The 15,600-nt window shown below is 40.8% G+C and overlaps 1 protein-coding gene across 2 annotated transcripts in view; it reads left to right on the forward strand.

The window, feature by feature from the left end:
- The first annotated feature begins 6,503 nt into the window (after window positions 1-6,503).
- The window catches only part of LOC114161274 (vitamin D3 receptor A), an 87,295-nt gene continuing 78,198 nt past the window's right edge, over window positions 6,504-15,600 (forward strand). Inside the window, exons 1-2 of one of the 2 annotated variants that reach the window (XM_028044594.1) lie at window positions 6,504-6,659; window positions 7,669-7,831. The gene's annotated coding sequence lies outside the window, so the exon portion shown is untranslated. Of the gene's footprint in view, window positions 6,660-6,707; window positions 7,560-7,668; window positions 7,832-15,600 lie in introns of those variants that run through there. The other variant, XM_028044664.1, reaches the window with a different exon arrangement.

The raw sequence follows: 15,600 nt of genomic DNA on the forward strand, positions 1-15,600 counted from the left end.
ACTGCCCCCGATGTCCATGCGATATTGCAGAGTCGCGTCAACCAACACAACCCTACAACATCCAGAGCCTTAAGGAACTCCGGGCGGATCTCATCCACCCCCGGCCGGGGCCTTGCCACCGAGGAGCTTTTTAACCACCTCGGCGACCTCGCCCCCAGAGATTGGAGAGCCCAACCCAGAGTCCCCAGGCTCCGCTTCCTCAGTGGAAGGCATGTTGGTGGGATTGAGGAGGTCTTCGAAGTACTCTGCCCACCGGCCCACAACGTCCCGAGTAGAGGTCAGCAGCACACCATCCCCACTATAAACAGTGTTGGTGCTGCACCGCTTCCCCCCCCTGAGACGCCAGATGGTGGACCAGAATCGCCTCGAAGCCGTACGGAAGTCTTTCTCCATGGCCTCTCCAAACTCCTCCCACGCCCGAGTTTTTGCCTCAGCAACCGCCCGAGCCGCACGCCGCTTCGCCCGCCGGTACCCATCAGCTGCTTTCGAAGTCCCACAGGCCAAAAAGGCCCGATAGGACTCCTTCTTCAGCCTGACGGCATCCCTCACCGAAGGTGTCCACCAGTGGGTTCGAGGGTTGCCGCCGCGACAGGCACCGACAACCTTGCGGCCACAGCTCCGATCGGCCGCCTCGACAATGGAGGCACGGAACATGGTCCACTCAGACTCCATGTCCCCCACCTCCCCTGGGACGTGTTCGAAGTTTTGCCGGAGATGGGAGTTAAAGCTCCGTCTCACAGGGGATTCCGCCAGACGTTCCCAGCAGACCCTCACAACACGTTTGGGCCTGCCAGGTCTGACCGGCTTTCGCCCCCACCACCGGAGCCAACTCACCACCAGGTAGTGGTCAGTGGACAGCTCCGCACCTCTTTTCACCCGAGTGTCCAAGACATACGGCCGCAGATCCGATGAAACGATGACAAAGTCGATCATCGAACTGCGGCCTAGGGTGTCCTGGTGCCAAGTGCACATATGGACACCCTTATGCTTGAACATGGTGTTCGTTATGGACAATCCATGGCGAGCACAGAAGTCCAGCAACAGAACACCGCTCGAGTTCAGGTCGGGCGGGCCGTTCCTCCCAACCACGCCCCTCCAGGTCTCACTGTCGCTGCCCACGTGAGCGTTGAAGTCCCCCAGCAGAACAAGGGAGTCCCCAGGAGGAGCACTCTCCAGTACCCCCTCTAAGGACTCCAAAAATGGTGGGTAATCTGAACTGTCGTTCGGCCCGTAAGCACAAACGACAGTCAGAACCCGTCCTCCCACCCGTAGGCGGAGGGATGCTACCCTCTCGTTCACCGGGGTAAACCCCAACGTACAGGCGCCGAGATGGGGAGCAACAAGTATGCCCACTCCTGCCCGACGCCTCTCACCTTGGGCAACTCCAGAGTGGAAGTATGTCCAGCCCCTCTCAAGGAGACTGGTTCCAGAACCAGAGCCGTGCGTCGAGGTGAGACCGACTATTTCTAGCCGGAACCTCTCGACCTCACGCACTAGCTCCGGCTCCTTCCCCACCAGAGAGGTGACATTCCACGTCCCAAGAGCCAGTTTCTGCAACCGAGGATCGGACCGCCAGGGTCCCCTCCCTCTGCTGCCACCCATCCCACACTGCACCCGACCCCTTTGGCCCCTCCCACGGATGGTGGGCCCATGGGAGGGGCCCACCCATGGGCCACAACTACAAAATCTTTTTTGTGGTTGGTTTATCATACTAAATTTTGCTAAAATGTGGTAGAGTTTGTATTAAAAAATATTCAGGGTGTTTGCACCTTTCTGCCAGGTAATGAGTTGGTTATTTAGTTACCGTTCTGTGTGCATCCTCTAGAAATCCATTGCACATGTAGATGACACTGTAGTAAATCTGTCAACTGCACATGTGACTGTGATTCAAAACTATATTTGTCAAATGCTGCTCTGTATTTTAACACTTTATTTCAACCCTTTTTTAAACCTCGTTCTATATCTATCCAGGTCAAAACAGACGTGGATTTTTCAGGAGTTTCTCTCCAGTTTGTGCCACCGCTCTGGTTTTCTTGATGTTTGCATGCAGCAGAGAGATTCAGTGTGAGGACCGCATTCATTCCTACTGAAATGCAATCATGTTTGAGAGCCAGCGAGCGGGCCACGGAGAACTCGGGCCTGCTCGCAACTATTTGCTTTTCCAGCTGTTTCCTCGACTCACCCAGCGAGTTGGAGAGAAGAAGGCGGTGGTTTTTGGAGTTGGGGGCTTTGGAGCGAGATGGAGAGATTCATAGTTCTAGGAAGGAAGCTGGTGAGGGAAAAGAAAGCTGCAGAGAATGTGTGTGTTTGAGTGTGTGTTCAGTCAGACTGTCTCCTCTTTCTGTTGTTGGAAACACTTAAAGACAGCGAAATCATCTCCAACACCCAAAACTCTTTCTGTTTTTTTTTAATGTTTTATGTACATAGAACCATAGAGGAAAATGAAGTCGCCCCCCTTCCCTCCATCTGCGCATGCACCCCAAACAGAAACACGCCCATGTGCCCCTCATATATAGACCGACCTGCCTCTCAGACACAAAGCCACAAGGGATGGCCTAGATTCCAGCACATGTACACACAAGCAGGCTGCAAGGAAAAACATCGAGCTCAGACACACACACGCATATATGTGTGTACACGCACACACACACACCCATGCATAACAAGTAGTCTGAAATCACAAAGAAAACATTTCAAAACACTTCCACAAATGCTATTTCTGCTTTCTGTAATTAAATAAGTTTTATTTTGACTGGCAAATATTACATAGATGTAACTGTCCTGGATTAATGCACATCTTTAACAAAAACCACGCATGCTAATTAACGTCCATTCAGTCGTACATGATTAACATAATAAAGAACATGACAGCTGCAAAGGGGCCTGAAACAAGTCAATCTGCAAATCTGCTGTCTCACCAAGAAGCTCCGACATTCTTGTCATGAAAGAGCAGTGCCGTTCCATAACAATGGTAATCTTTTAAAAAAAAGAAGAAAGATGTGTGAACAAACCGTTCTCTCACACAGTTGTCATTCCTCATGAATGGTTGCGCACCCCTACACGCCGTTATAATTTTATGGGACCTGGTGTGAGTGCCAGACAGATTCTGGTCAGAGGCAATAGAAATTATATTCTGAAGGTCTAAAAATCATGTCAGGCTTTTAGTGATTTGAACTGAAAAGGACTGTTGTGATAAAAAAAACACAGACAACTGTTTATATTGTAGCAATGACTTTTTGAAGCCTTCTTTTACATTGTGTAAAAAGCAAATTCAAGATTTCAAAACAACTCCATGAAAACAGTAAAACAGATCTGGTTACGTACATGGACTGTATAAAATAATCCACATAACCTTTCTGTCTGACATTTAGTCATTTTCAGTGTTTACTATTGAAGTTCAGTTAGCAATACTAAAATATTTCTACTCTACTTAATGCCATGCCAGAATTGTGAGATATGATTTTACTTTTTTTAGTTATAGGTTTACAAATATTTGCTTATTTATTTGTGAGAGTTGCTAATTAACCATTTTTTCAGCTCTCTGTCTTAGTGTTTATTTACACAAATGTGGCTTTTTAAAAAAAATATTGGCTTCTTCTCTTCCTGTGTGACCTGACAGGCCATGTCTGTGTAACCTGGTTAGATAATACATTTTTAGTAGTTTTCTTTTTCTATCTTTTGGTTTTACAATAAGCAATAACATCAAACTTTGACAACAGAGAATAAACACATCTCTTTCATCAAAGAAATGTGACAAAAGATATCTCACATTTCAACACATTGACTATTAATGTGTTGAATTTCACATTAATAGTAAGTGAAGAGAAAAAGGCAATTTTTCAACCCCAAAAACAAACAATAATGACAACAAAAAAAAATCTTTATCAATAGTCTCATTCTGTTGTGGAAATTCTGTACTTTTACACAGGTTTTACATGAAAATATGGAAAACTGTCAAAATTTGTCTGTTTTTGTTACTATAATGATAATAGTAATAATTTCAATATTTTATCTTTTTTGGCTAATGTCGGATATACTGTGATGTGAAATGGAAGCAGTGTATTTATGTGTTACCTTCAGATGCATCCACTAGTTTTGATTCATTGAGCTTAAATGTTGAGAACTATCTACATCACTACTACATTATCTGGGATTTCCTAGATTGTTTAAGTGAATTTTACAGAAGCAATATAAGATTCCTTCTCTCATTTATTTTCTATCTAGGTCAAATAAAAATAAGTGTAGTCATCTTAACTAACCTAAAACAGGTAAGTTTAGTCTAATTTAATGTAGTGACTTTAAATTAGATGACATTGATTTAATGTGACATTAAATTAGTGAAAATAAATTAAAGAAAAGGATTATGTCATTTTATACATTGGGTATACAAATCTGGGGCTGCACAGTGGCGCAGTTGGTAGCACTGTTGCCTTGCAGCAAGAAGGTCCTGGGTTCGATTCCCGGCCGGGGTCTTTCTGCATGGAGTTTGCATGTTCTCCCTGTGCATGCGTGGGTTCTCTCCGGGTACTCCGGCTTCCTCCCACAGTCCAAAAACATGACTGTCAGGTCAATTGGTTTCTCTAAATTCTCCCTAGGTGTGAGTGTGTGTGTGCATGGTTGTTTGTCCTGTATGTCTCTGTGTTGCCCTGCGACAGACTGGCGACCTGTCCAGGGTGTACCCCGCCTCTCGCCCGGAACGTAGCTGGAGATAGGCACCAGCAACCCTCCCGACCCCATTAGGGACAAGGGTGAACAGAAAATGGATGGATGGTATACAAATCTGGTTACATACATGGTCTATCTGACTCATTTCAATCATTGCTTCATTTATTGAAGAAAATTATATAATACTTATAGGTCCCCTCTTGTAGCTTCTTTTTTTGTTACAAATTCATGTAATTTTTTTTTTTTTTAAAGACTAAGAAAAGAGGGGTTTCTTAATGCTGCTGCTGCCCTTTAATCCCTCTGGACAAGCGATATGGCTATATAGAAGGAATCACTACTAATTACAGAGCGGGTAACGTGATGATTGATGGACTTTCATATGATCTTGCAGGGTGACACACTGAGCCCTATCATTCCCTCTGAACTCCTCCACTATCCTACACTACAGAGAGAAATTGGGTCTGCTGTGTCTCAATGTAGACGCCATGGACAGCCTAATTGGTTGTTAAGAGGGTTTCTCTGCTAACCTGTCCTGCTTTCAGCATGTGGAATCTGTACTATCGGTTACCACTACTGTAGTTTCAAGTACAAACTAGAGACACAGATAAGCATGCTGGAACTTTCATATATTATGGATAGGTAAAGTATCAATAATTCATTGTGAGAAATATAGCATCACATAGCATGCTTAACAGTAAAATGGAAAGTAAGAGCACTATATATGTTTCCCCTGTTTTTTTAAGGACTTAAACTTTGTGTGGCATAAAGCATTAACAGTGTTTTGCTGTTCATACTGTTCATACAAAGAATTCATACTGCTTGATTTGTTTTTCATTTTCCATCAGGTTATAACCAATAAATCACACTTCACTGTGATTTACTGGGTTACACATTTGACAAAATAACATTGGTGTGACATTTGAAAAAACAAACAAAAAAACAGTAAAAATCAAATTAAAGTTCGCCACAACCTGTGTGAAAGATACAAAAAGCTTGTGGTGAGACCAAAATTACCTGTACATGTATTTATTTATTAGGTTTGTTTGATAGGGACAAACACACAATAATATAGACAAGCTGAATAAAACAACAGTCCCATGCATAAGCTAATTTACAGCTCTTGTCCCCAAAAGGTCTTTCTAAACAATATGTCTAAAAACTATTGAAATAGTAGAAAAAATTTCAAATAATAAAACATGGCATTGGCAACATATACAAACATATTCACTTAGAAGTGAAAGCCAACATTGCTCATTCTCTTAAAAACATACCATCCCCACTGCGAAACATGGTGGTGGCAGCATCATGTTATGGGAATGCAAAGAACATCCCCTGAGCTACAATGGAGCAGTTTAGAGAATGTACAAAATACAAACTCATAAGATAAGACTTTAAAATTGTCATTCCTAGATGTTTTCCATCAAATCTGACTGAGCTTGAGTTATTTTGAGATATTTTTGTCTCTTTTAGGTCAAGTCTGATAAAGATTTAAGGTGAGTAGAAAAGTTAAGAAACAGAGTAATGTAATGTATGTCTTCAAAAAGATGGTTAAAAGCATAAAATCGTTTGAAAATGTCTCCCAATTTTTAACATATAGGATGTTTAAGCTAATTTGTAAAGTCTTTAAAGCACACAGAGACCGTTAGGCAATCATTTCCTCACGAAGAAATAAGTATATAGGTTAAATATATACATTTTGAACGTATGTCCTCTAGCAGGCTATCCGGTACGTCACGACACACCCCTATATAGTGGGAACGACCAAAAATCTCAGAATTTGATTGGCAGGCGTATCGGCCAATGGGAGTGCACGCCATTAAAGAGTGGTGTGCTGTGATTGGATACAGGGGCGAATAATATATATGTATAGATATGCCTGACTGGGAAATGGTGGGGGCGGGACTATGTAGAAGTGCTGTCCATCTGTGGCTATACAGATAAAAAAAAATGGACTGACGGGGTGTAAGCTAACGTTGTTCTTTGCGTGAACTAATGTAAGTTGTTTGGCACTTTCTTAAAGCTTGGGTCTGTTGACTGCAGAGGAAGGCGTCTTATCGCTGTCGTGGCACTGTAGTTAACGCACCCTGTCGTTTCGTGTTGCAGAGAAGTGCCTAGAAGCACAGGGGCTGCTGCTGGTGAGCGGCTGCAATGTGTGCAGCCGCTGTTAACGTTAGCTGTTGTTATTGGTCTCCGGCCGCGTGCAGTATTTGTGATATAACGATGTCACGAGCGCTTCTCCCCGTTCAGTTCTGTCCCGGCGGGGAAAAGCGCCCCGCAGCCGCCGCGCATCTGTAACATTTACACACAGCTTGGGTTAATTTCGGGGGACATTTTCAACATACCGCTGCTGGTAGCCGAACTCAGCTTTTCTCTTTCTTTTTGGCTGCTTGCTTATCTCCGAGACTTCATTGTTGCTCTGTCTCTTGGTTCTGTCTATGTGCGCGCAGAGAGGGGAAGGATGAAAAAAAACAAACTCCTTTTAAAATGTAGCAAATAAATATGGCCGTGCGTCCTGGCACATGGACAATTCTTCTCGCAACCCGACTTAATTCGTGTCGCAAATGGATACGTCTGCGTAGCCTGCTGCTAAACAAGCTTTTCTCCCACTCGTGTGTTTGTGTCACACCGCTGTTATGGTTTCACTCTCTTAATTTTTTTTTTTAACTCAAAATTGCGCAGTGAGCGAGGATAGCCAGCAGCGGGCAATTATAGCGACAACTTGGAAGTTTTGGTTGAATGAAAGTGTTGTATGGGTGAGCGTGTGTCCCACATGACCCTTAACAATTCGCGAAAGCTCCAAAAACCTCATTCCCGGAGTGGGTTTCTGTTGTTTTGCGGCTAATGATCCAACAAAGCAACCAGTGGGTGGTCAGATTTACACAGTCACGTTAAAGGTACGCTGTGCCCGTGCATGAAATAACGGGACGTCAGCATCCCCATCCCCCACCATCTCTGACCACAAGGTAGCCCTTCCTAATTCATCTCTTTCCTTTCTTTTGACAGACTTGCTTTGAACCGGGGGAAAACGTTTTTTCTGCTAAACGCGAGGAAGTTGCTGAAAAACCTTGCCTTCAGCTTAATTGTTTTGGGAAATTCGGCGACCTGGCTTCAAAAATTGGGCCCCCCTTTGGAACTCCACAAAGTGAACGTTGATATGCCACATCAGGTAAGAAGAAACTCCCTCTCTCCTCAGTGACACTTAAACGCACCACTGACTTTTTTCATCATCCTTCGTGTGTAACAAGCTGTATTTTGCAGCACTTTGCTTTGTGTTTACATAGAGATGTCATGGTACTCTACATTACAGATCCATCTAGCATTTTGGCCTCGAAGCTAGCCTTGTTGTTCTCTCCCTGTGTGTGTGTATATGTGTGTGTTATTGTTATAGACAGATGCTTCCCTCCACATTCCACATGTGTATGTCTGCTTGCCCACAGCAGGGGCTGTTGTGCAAATCCCCTTAAATCCAAATACGCAGTTGGATAAAAAAAAAATAATAATAATAATAATTTAAAAAAAAGGGAATCAAGGCTATCAGATTTCTGTAGTCCGACATGTTTTTGCAGATGGTTGAAATATCGTTGTATAAATTTTAGGTGGTGTGTAAATTCAACCTTTCTCATTCCTGGACGTTTTCAGTCTTGTGGGAGACTGCAGTAAAATACAACAAGACCGAGTCTCATAAAGGCTGGAGTAGACATGGAGATAGAGAAGCTAATGTAGAGTTAATGTGCCTTGCATAAATATCCATACCTCTTGAACTTTTTCTTATGCTGTCCTGCAACACCCGTTCATTTTTTGTGTGTGTTTTATTAGGATTTTATGTGACAGGCCAACACATAGTAGCGCATACTTGTTGAGCAAAAAGGACAGTTATGCTTTGTTGTTAAATTATTCTACAAATAAAAGTCTGAAAAATGTGACACTCATATTTTCTCTGGCCTAACGTGTCAATACTTTGCACAAACCACCTTGTGCTTCAATTTCAGTGCTTTCAGGAGGATTAACTATTAAAGCCTTTACGCTGCATGCGTAAAGGCTCAATGTTTTTTCTGTATTATTTGCAAAAAAAACCCTAATTTAGATTGGATAGAAAGCATTTCTCTTTTAGTATTTTTGAGGTGTTGCCAAAGATTATTATCCAGATATAGATCTGGATTTTAACAAGTGAACATGCAGAACATGCATAACTCTAGTTGTATATTTTTGGTTGTTCTCCTGTGGGAAGGTGACCCAGTCTCAAGTCTTACAGCCTTTGACAAGTTTTCCTCCAGGACTACCATATTTTTAGTTCAACCCAACTTCCCTTAGATTCTGTCTGGCTTTTAGCATGATGCTGCCACTATGTTTTGTTGTCAGGATAGTGTATTGAAGGTAATGTGCAGTGCTGGTTTTTATATTTAATCCAGAAAGTTATATTTTGGCCTCATTTGATCAGTTCAACTAATTTCTGTATGAGTTGTGGTAAACAACAAGACTTTCTTTCAACAATAACTTTTTACTTACCGCTCTCTCATATAGGCCACATATGTGGTGTCAACAACCCTTCTTGCATCTATTAAGACTTTTTGATTAAATGCAAACTGGTAAACAGCATTTTATTAACCATATAAATGGTTAAATATTCCATCCATCCATAACCTGTCTATACCTGCTTATGGCAAATGGTTTTATTGCATACAAGAGATATATTATAGCCTTTGAAGTATTGTACCCAAATAGTCCTTTGCCATTATCATATTGGTACCCCTCTTTTTGAATTCCTATAATTCCCTTAAAATGCAGTAATCTGTAAAGAGCAGGTTTTGTGTGGAACATCATTGTTGATTCAATTTAATGTTCACCCAGACTTTGATCATCATATGATATGTTCTGGAGTAGAGATGCACAAGATACTGAATAACAATTCATCACAGTATCAATGTTTGTAATATTGTAATCACAATATTGCAAAAGAGGGAAAAAGTTGGTCAAACCTAATAAAAAGAAAAGCTGGAATATATAACAATAATGGTAAAAATGTAATGTTTTCTTAATATCTTGTAGGTCTGTTTTGGATGTACATATTGTGAGCCTTTCTATGAGGCCGTTAATCGCCTACCTCTTCCCCTGTTCTTTTTTTTTTTTTTGCTTAGCTGGATTTATACTTGAACTATCTTCCAACCTTGCAGTGCCAGTGTAACCATGGCTTTACAAAGATGACGTGTTTTAATTTTAAGATAATGCAGTGATATTTGTCCAAATTATGACTTTATGGCACAATTGGTATGTTTGCTTGACTTCACCTTGTTCTTGGAAATTGTGATATTACTTGATTGCTGCTGTACCTCTGTTGTGAGTAAACACACAATCAGCAGTTTAGCTCACTCACCATTTACCTTTCCCTGTTTTACATGTTTGAATTTTTTTGGTGCACTTTGTCATATTTCCAGCTGTATAAATCTGTGTCTTGGACCAAGTAAATGATATATTTATAGGAGTCCAGGCAGTTGGAGGACATCGACCATTAGATACCATTTTGTCACTTTTCATTGGCATTGACTGTTGCCTGTTACAATTTTTCTGAATGAAAAATTATTTCAGAAATTATTGCGATAAATGATGATATAGTCATTTGAGACCATTTGCAACTAATGTAAATAAAAATGGCATGTTTATATGAGTACACCCACTCAAAAAAAAAATAATTGGAAAAAAGAGTTGTTGCAGTTGCAGCTGTTGTTTAGACATGAGCTGAATGAAAAGCTGTGGAGGCACCTGAAGGTTGCTCTGGAAGAATCTGAAGTTATATTAATTTAATAATAAAGAGGCAGGCTCACAAATATGCTTATAAAAATGTCTATAGTCCAGCTTTTCGTTTATGCATTCATCTTCAGTCAATTTAATAGATGAACTCTCACCTTGCCCAGACATTTATAGCTTTTGTGTTTATGTTAGCGACGGGATTTGACACCTTCGTTTGTCACACATAGAAACTCGTCTACCAGCTATGTACCGCCACCGTGTCCTCCGCCACCCATTTGTTGCGACCAGAATGATATGAAATACATTTTCCGGTTCGTCCGTAAAGCTACTTACGTTAATCATCTAATGTGCAGCTGCCCGCCGTGTTCAGTCTATCCGCTCACCTGTATAAATACACCTGCAGCGCTCTTCCCCGCTGTTCGCTCTGAACCGCCACCAGGCAGCAGATCTGGGAGGAGAAAACCTGCCGTACTCCAGGCATTGCGCCAGTCATTTTAAGGATGTTTATTGGTCCTCTGAAAAACGACAAAGACCCGGACATAATTATCAATCAATAAAATCCTCCCAGGGCGAACTTGAAAACCGGACGTTATGCTGCTAACACTTAGCTTTCGTCAACAACTCGGGCAGAAGTCAGAGCGCTGGGCAACACAAGTAATAACCTGGCCGGAACACGGTGCATTAAATAATAAAATATAACTTAACGAAGCTTCGAGGCAGACAAAGTGCTTTCAGATGGAGCATTTGTCCTACTTTATGCAACTGGTATGTATGAAGTAGCCTATTTAATCTTGGGTGCATTTTTATTTCGTCATAGAGCAGTATTTGTGTTCACCAGGCTTTATATGGTGAAAGGCTAGAAATACTTTGGAAAACATAAAATATTTTTATTGTTATTGCAATAAATTCCCAAAAATATTGTAATAACCTTTGAGTGATTATAGCCCATCCCTAACTTTTGATGTCTAAAGGTGATTTTTTTTTTAAGCTGGGCTTCATTTTTCTCATCGCCAGAGTTCCCGTTTTAATTTTCTATTTAATAAATGATGATCATGTGGACCATGAATGTCAGTTCGCTATCTTCAAGAAAACAAATAAAGATGATAAAAGAATCGTACTCTGCTAAGGTTTCAGTGGTCTGTTTATCATATCTTGTGTTATAATTCCAGAGAACCCTTTTATTGCAATGAACTGCACTTTCACCCTTCAGCTCCCCTCAGCCCCCCCAGGCCCCATAAGCCATCTCACCCCTCCCTGTAGCCCCACTTCCCGCTAGGCTTTGGCATGTGCAGGCCAGCTCAAGCCAAGTCCACCATAACCCTGGCCTCTTGTTCCTGCGGTCTGTGCCTCACATAGTGGATCCTGCCGGTTGATGCTTCCCCTTGAGACTTGAGAGACAGACTTCATATTCAGAAACATTCTTCATGGTTAAAAATGAATATGCAGTTGCCAGTTCACAATAGGTTTAGAGAGATGAGTGATAACAGTTGTCAATATTCAGTAATAGTTTGCTGCTACTTGATGCCAAGAGGCATTGTGGTTTTGTTTTAATCTGACCACTTCATTATTGGAGTCTAAGCTAGCATTAATATTGAGTAAATATGTATTTGACACATGGAATATCAATGAAGCTGAAAAATCTGACCCACTTTTGCTACTTAATTTATGCACCACTGAAAATGATTAAAAACCAATAAGGGTTCCAGTTGAAATGCTTTCCACTACTTTAATTCTTGCCTGTAAATCTGAAGGCCAACGCTAGGAGACGGAGGGAGATGAAACAGATTTGATCCTCTCTGGTCTCTCTTCCATAGATTCAAACTAGTCATTAGTAACAAAGTTTCAAAAAGTTAGTGTCAAAACAACTAAAATATTTCCTACCTTTCTGTAGTTTCTTCTACTGGGATGTCAGAGAACGTGAGTTGAGTTGTCTCCAGTTGAATGGAGCATAGAGCAGGGGAATGCTGCCTCTCCATTGCCGGTCGCTGCACATTGCATGCCAGCTGGCTGAAAGAGAACCACTACATTTTCCCTTTGCTTATTAGAAAGACAAAATTTGACTGCTTGCAAATGCATCCACTCCCAAATGAGAGCTGTGATTTGGAAATTAAAACAAACTCACCCGTCACTTATTAAAGACGGGTGATAAGTGCAAAACACTTCAGAAATGGAAGTGTTCTGCACAAAACGCACTTGAAAGCAACATTTTGCACGTACTTATTATATATTTTGTAAAGGGTCAAATTATGTCAATGATGTTAAGAATTAAAGTATTACACACAGTGTCCACACATCATTAAAAAGTCTCAAATTCATTTACCTAAAATTCAAGCCTTAAATTGTTTCACATTCGATAAGACCAACTGCAGGTCTTAATATGAGGTCTTAAATTTTGTTGTGGCAGGTCTATTTAATCTCATTCTATGTAGTTTTTTTCTAGTGGGACATGTTTGTCAGGCAGAAGTTTGAGCTATGTGCAGAAATGTTCACTCACTGTGACTCAAGGTGGTTAAGACTAGCCGCAACAAGCTGCTAATGTTAGTTAGCTAACGAGCTAGCTGATCTGTGAGTTTTTTTGAAAAGGACAAAGCTGCTGCCAGGAATGTTTTAAATTTGAGTTAGACCGGGTTAAACCCGGTTGAAGGTATTATAATGGATCTAATTACCAGTTTACACAGCACCAGGAACATTTTTTTAAAAACATAATCTGTGCTGCCATGTTAGGAACATCGGCAGTTTAGAAATCTGCTTTTAAATCAACTCATTTGTCCCTTTGTTACAAAAACAACTCAAATGCTCTGCTTTCCTCCTGAATTTTTCTCAGTGTGATCCCAGCTAGATTCCCTGAACGTTTCAAACATAACATATCACTCCCTGTGTGGTATTTTATTCTTTTGATGAAACAGACACCAGGTGTTTGCAGTAGCAAAACATGGAAGGTTTCAAAAGCTGTTCAAAATGGGAAGAATAACTTGGGAACAACACTGAGAAAAGACTCTGCTGTGGTACTTGCATGTCTAATTACTTTCCCTTTTTTTTTGCCTTTCCTTTCTTCCCATAAATCCCAATCTCCTTCTCCCTCCTTCATGCGAATGTGCTAAACAGGAGCTAATGGGTTCCTTATGAGAAGTAATTGTGTAGCTCCAGCAGAAGTGTAGTAGGAGCTTTGGTCTTGTGGCTGATGTGATTAGATCTGCTCGAATCCCCTAAGGTGCTTGATGAGATGAATGTCAGTAAAGGCTCACCTCACCGTTTAAGGTCACCGATTGAAACATGTGTACTTCCCATGGAGTTACAAGGTTTCCGAGCTCCACATCTGAATGAATTGTGGTGGTAAACACTAACATAGATCACAAGGTTTGTGCAAAACGTTGTGGTCTGGCAAAGCCCAGCGTTACCGTGCCAGGGGGTAGGTACTCAGTTCTCGGCAGGCAAAGCTGCATCTGCTGCTTGGATAAAAGAGAACTCGCTGAGACACGGAGAAACTGCTCAGAAATGCAGAGTTTTAGAGTTTTTATTTTACTTGTTTAAATTCACAATGAATGTGTATATAATTCTGTTTCTGTTGGTTTTGCAAGAACAAGAAAGAATAAGGCCTTAAATTTTTGTTAATTTTCTTTTTTATTTTCGGTTAGTGACACAAATCAAATAAAAGCCAGAGAGATGAACTACAAAAAGTGTAACACTAAGTGGATCCACATTGTGGTAGATTGAGTCAGTGAATCTTGGTATTAAAGGTCAAAGTAGAATTCATTTTGCACTAAAATTTTAAATTATTTTTGTATATATTGTTTGACAAATCTTTCCTATTTATTCCAGTGTTTGAAGAAAGTAAGTTTATCTTTAAATTAATTGTGAAGGTTATTTTTTCACCCTTACTCACATACATTTATTGTATATTTTGTGATAACACAACCATTACTGACGGTAGCCTGATGGGAAACATAGTTAATGTTTAAAAGTCTTGTGCTGTCCTTCTCTTTTGATACCACGTGCAATAATTTGTCAATGACGTTTTAGTCACTAGTGATCCAACATAGTTAGAACATGTTAAAATTTCTTCGCCATAGTTTCTTCTTGAAAAACATTACAGAGTTTTTCTTTGCAAATCCTCCGTCCTCTGAAGGCCGATTGATGACAGATTATGTGCTTTTTTTCTGCCCTGAAAGGCTAATACAGCAGTGTTGGGGAATAACATTATGCAGAAAAATTAGGCTCCTTGTGAGCCAGACATTTTCCAGATGGTGTACGTTTAACATTGGACTGTACTTTTCAGTGTACATACTTTCATTAGCTTACAGAAGCTCTTACCCATCCCAAAGCACAAGAGCAGAGGTCTGAAGTTATGTCATTCTCAAAAAAGTGGGTGGGAGAGCAAAGCCGGAAAAAAGCTGTGCCTGTGGGTCACAGAAAGGCCAATCAGCCCGATTCATTTCTTCGTTACTTGTTTGCCAGAGTGACTTAAAATTAAACAGGATAAATCAGGGCGTAACCATAAAACAGCTTAAATTCTTAGTGTACAGTCATTTTTTCCTTTGTAGAAGTTAGTGTACAAATGACTAGACTGATTCTGAGGAAATGTGCTCTGTATGAGGGGCTATATAACACACAGAGGCTAAGCACTTTGTATTGCCTTGTTGCTAAAAATGTGCTATATAAATAAAATTACTTTTGCTTTTAATGATTATCAGCCTGATTGGTCGTCATTAGTGATCGATATGGATGCTGAAAAATGATCGTAAATTGTTTTCCGATCAACGGCGCTCTGTGGTGTGGAAATTCAGTTTCAGAGAACACACAGAAGTGTAGTTGGTTGTTTAAAAGGAAACTGATTTTATATTTAGGCTGTGACATGGAGCAAAGCTTCAGCAGATAATGGAAAGGTAGAAGGTGTTCCAGCAAAGCTGCACTGTTTGTCCTTTCAAGCTATCAACCAGTGTTTGCTAAGGAAAATGCATGGTTTGGAAATGTTGAGACTATGTGGACAATTTCACATATAACGTAATTTATTTTCTTTACAAAGCCTTCTGTTTACTTAGTTAAGCTATCTATGCTAATAATGCTAATTGTATTTTAGCATATTGTGAGTAAAACCTTTCTTCTTTCCTGTTCATTTTAGCTCTTAACAAGAAACTGGATTGACTAAAATTGAGAGCTTTGTCCAAGTTACAGTCTATTTTCCTTTATATC

This window comes from Xiphophorus couchianus, chromosome 1 (genome assembly GCF_001444195.1).
Source record: "Xiphophorus couchianus chromosome 1, X_couchianus-1.0, whole genome shotgun sequence".
NCBI classification, from domain to species: domain Eukaryota; kingdom Metazoa; phylum Chordata; class Actinopteri; order Cyprinodontiformes; family Poeciliidae; genus Xiphophorus; species Xiphophorus couchianus.